This window comes from Triticum urartu, chromosome 5A (assembly GCF_056163025.1).
Source record: "Triticum urartu cultivar PI428250 chromosome 5A, HENAU_Tu73, whole genome shotgun sequence".
Classification (NCBI taxonomy): domain Eukaryota; kingdom Viridiplantae; phylum Streptophyta; class Magnoliopsida; order Poales; family Poaceae; genus Triticum; species Triticum urartu.
Window position 1 is genome coordinate 675,688,397 of NC_141877.1, and position 4,262 is coordinate 675,692,658.

The 4,262-nt window shown below is 49.2% G+C and overlaps 1 pseudogene; it reads right to left on the reverse strand.

Annotated features, from left to right (window-relative positions):
* Positions 1 to 256: 256 nt before the first annotated feature.
* Positions 257 to 857, reverse strand: LOC125507631 (uncharacterized; annotated as a pseudogene).
* Between the last annotated feature and the right edge of the window lie 3,405 nt (positions 858 to 4,262).

The following is a 4,262-nucleotide window of genomic DNA, read 5'->3' on the forward strand; positions in this document are numbered from 1 at the left end:
TGACACAACTAACACATAGGATCACCACTCATGAGGAGTATCCCTGGCGACAATTTCAAAGACAAAAAATAACAACTAAGCTTGGCCGAAAAGATGTTTGTGGCCAACCTCGCAAAACTCGTGGCAAGACTGGGGGTGTAAATGTAACCAACACATGTACTTAGTTTTGTAAATTGTTTTTTGCACATGAATCTTGATCGAGGAAAAAATGGTTCTGGCTTGGCGTAGCTTTCTAAAAGAAGAAAGAGCTTCTAGTTCATATCAGTGCATGAGAATTTGCCTCGAATGAAATAATCACCTGTGAAATAAGACTGGCAGCAACAAGCAGACCACGGTAGAGGCGTAGTTCGAGGTCCAGCGGCTTGCCAGCGCCGCTTGGGACGGAGGCCGTTGACAAGCAGAGAGCGCCCACCTCGCCGTCACGGCTGGGGAACTGGTGGAGGGGCAGCGCGTTCTCGGGGAAGCATAGAACGTCTGGCCTGTGGGGCGCCGCCGCGGCACCGCCATGAGAGGCGATGGAAGTGCAACACATGGACCGGCCGGTGGCAGAGTCCCACGGCGGCCCGGTTGACACGGTAGCGACGGCGGCGCTTCCAAATGGGCTGCCGTTGTAGGGTTTTTTGAAGCCTGCGGCGCCATTCCCTGTTGTGCGTGTTCTGGTGGCCGCCGAGCGCCTGCGGCTTGAGGAAAGTCATGTTGCAGAAGAGGCAGTCGTACAGCCGCACTGTCTTGCCGTTGAGGTCTGCCGTCGGTAACGCCTCGTCCCGGTCTTGGCTGCCCAGCTCCAGCGCCAACGATAGCGGCAGGTCCGCTGCCGCCGCCTGCACATGGAACCACGACGGCGTGGCGTTCAACATGGAGGGCGCCAGAACAGAAGATAGCTCTATTAAGAGTAACTCTAATGGGACGACCCATTTTGTCCGCGGCCGTCTGTTTGGATCCGTGCGAACAAAAAAGTCGACCCAACACGCCTACCAAATGAACACACGTCCGCTTTCGTCCGCCTGCCGATCCATTCCCGGTCCATTTGCCTGATTTGCGTCGATGCGGACACGTGACGGACGCGCGCGCATTCGTCCTTTTTCCTCACCGGGTCCGCTGGTCGGTGGCACATTGGATTCACACCCTTGCCCGTCTGCTTCGTCACCGACGCCGCCAGCCATTTTTCCAGATAAAAATGAATACATAGATAGTTCTAGCGTACACAGATAAAAGAAAAGACCACTACTCGTCGCTTTCTAACTCTGACTCGGTAATGTCCTCCTCGGACGTTTGAATGTAGGCGTCAGCATGCTGCTCGTCTTCAAAGTCCCAACCCGACATTTCTTGTAACTTCAGTTTCAATTGAGCGGCCTGCTTTCGCGAACGCTTGTCCTCCCGATAGGCGGCTCGCTCCCTCCTCCTCACGTCCCTCTCCAACCTCCTTTGCTTGTAGAATTGGCGCTCGTCGACGATGTCCTGCGGGAAGCGTTCGCGCCACATCACCAAGGCTTCCACGTCCATCTCGGCGATGGCGAGGCGACACTGCCGCCTCCGGTGGACACAACGATCCTCGTCGGTGAAAAGCCGCGGGAGAGGCGCCAAATCCAGCGCCCGCTGGCTCAACACGTCGGGAAAATTCATATCCCGACGAGGCCTCAGGAGGCGCCACGCCGCCGCATCGTGCGCGCGGGCCGCCTCCTCCGCGGTGTCGAAGGTGCCGAGGATGAGACGTTTCTCGTGAAACCAGGTCTCGGAGGAGAAGGCGCCAGAGCGGCGCTCGCGGACTCCGCAAAAATCCGAAGCGTCCAGGCGGCGGATCGACTTGGTGGCGCAGAGGCGGCGAGGCTAGTGAGAGGGGGCGAGACGAGTGGGCAACAGACAGAGTATGGAGGGACCGCCTTCTTATAACGAGCGCCGGACGCGGCACGCGCGCGAACCTTTCCCGCGCGCTGGAGCGCCAAAACCAGCGCACGCTAGGCCGCTTTCCCCGCGCGCTGGAGCACCAAAACCAGAGCGACGGCATGGACGCCGGTATGATCTAAAACACGCGCGGTTATGAAATGGATTAGCCCGTTGGGCGCACTGCCGACTCAAAACTAAAAAAGGATGGACGGCGGGCGGGCGACCGACCCGAATAGATAAAAAGCGGACAAAAACGCCGTCCATTTGGGTTAGCACGTTGGAGTTGCTCTAAGAAGTTGAGGGGCGGCGCTCCTCTATAACAAGAAATGGAGGCGGACGTGTGGGAAATAACGGGGATTCAGTTGAACTTAGAATGAGAGGGATACGGGGTATAAATCCAGGTCCAGGTGACTGCAGTACAAGTATATTGAGTTTATTCCTCAAAACAAAAAAAAATTATCCTAAGTTTATTAAACTTGTACAGACTGATGTGTCTGTGTATTAATTCGTGTAAACCTGTTTCGAGGCAATTGGTGTAATTAAGCACAGGATTCGGTGTGTGTAGGCACATAGCCGTCAGCAGTGTTGCAACTGAAGTGCTCAAGTATTATGCATGTCTGGACCGGCCGTTCATGTGCACTAATATGCACTTTGAAGAAAATAGAAAAAAAAGGAGATTTCTGCTGAGATTTCTTCCATTCCATTCACTCGATCGACGAGTGATTGCAAGCTGACAGTGATAGAGAGCGTGGAGCGTAGCGTTGTGGGACCGTGGTCACGTGGTTTGGTGCGATTTCACAGGATTATGATTGGTTCTCATGTTGGCATTCTTCGCCTGTCAAAGAGGTCTGATTCTTTTGAGGCTCCATCACATATAATTGGTTCTCTCGCCGTCAGGGAGAGAGAGGACAAAACTAGATACTCCCTTCGTTCCTAAATATAGGGTGTATAGTTTTTGACACGAAAATTAAAGAACGTCGTGGAGTGAAAATTTCACAAGTTGTGGGCGAGATTACACCTAACTAATTGACATGAGAAAATAAAGAAGTTTGCCTAATATAAATAAATGTAATCAAATCCCTAAAAAAATTATTCAAACGAGTGGTGCAACGCAAGACACCTTATATTTCGAACTTTTTCTAAAAAATCTATACACCTTATATCAAGGAACGGAGGGAGTACTATTTTTCGTGGTGCGGGTGGGGGCGCTGTACGAGAATGCCCCCTCTCTGACACCCAGCCGCTGTTGATCCATTATCAGTATCTTTTTGGAAATGGCGATTCTTTCGTCACAATCACCACTCAGCAGTGCGCATATACTATATGGACACTGCGATGATCTAGTGATTACTCCACCATGCTCATATGCTGATATGCATGTCTCCCGCCATCTAGCTAGGGCTAGTGGCCGACCAATTATTTATTCAAGAGATCTCGGTTGCCTTTCTCTCTCATAGTTCACAAAAATCAATAAGACCATACAGCTTAGCTAATATCATTGCCAACAACTCGGTTGCCTTTCTCTCTCATACTTCACAAAAATCAATAAGACCATACAGCTTAGCTAATATCATTGCCAACAACACTAATTAAGGAGATTCCTCGCATACATATAATCTCGGTCGCAACGCCATGATTGTGACAAAAGAATCTCGATGTCAAAAGGCTCGAGTAATCGTTTTATTAGTTAATCACTATGTCTGCCTTCACTCATCATAAAAAGTGTATCAATATATTTCCTTCCTTGACATGGAATAGGGATTTGTTCATCTACCAATTCTATCCTAAGTAAAAATACTACTCAACTTGTAAACTCTTAACACTCGTACTAGTATATGCTTGCCCATGATTCCAACAATGCAGCTTATTTCGCTTCTAGTTTTGTGCCATAGAATTTTACCGCATTCGCGCACCTATTAATTGATTTTACCAAGATGCTTAGCACGGAGGAGTTTTTGAGGAAAAGGAAAGAAATCCCGAGAACATGGTTTAAAAATCTGGGTGGTTATGTGATAAAAACATAACATAAAAAGTATAAGGCAAGATGGGCGACAACCATACAAAACAGGGCATTTAGAGGAGAAGACGGCGTCTGGTACGAGCACACACACTTGTACCAGCACTCATAACAGCTACCGCCGCCACTGTGTGGTCAACTACTTTAACCATGTGCCTCCGGATCGGATAGACGATCCATAGATGTAACATCCCAAATTTTCAATTTCAAATGTTATACATAGGTCATGCATGCATATCATATTTTATTGCATTTCGCTTTGCGATCCTCGAAATTCTAAACAACTCAAGGACCCACGGAGAGAGTTGAGGATTTCACGTTTTTCATATTTGAATTTTATCAAATATCGAAACAAGGATCA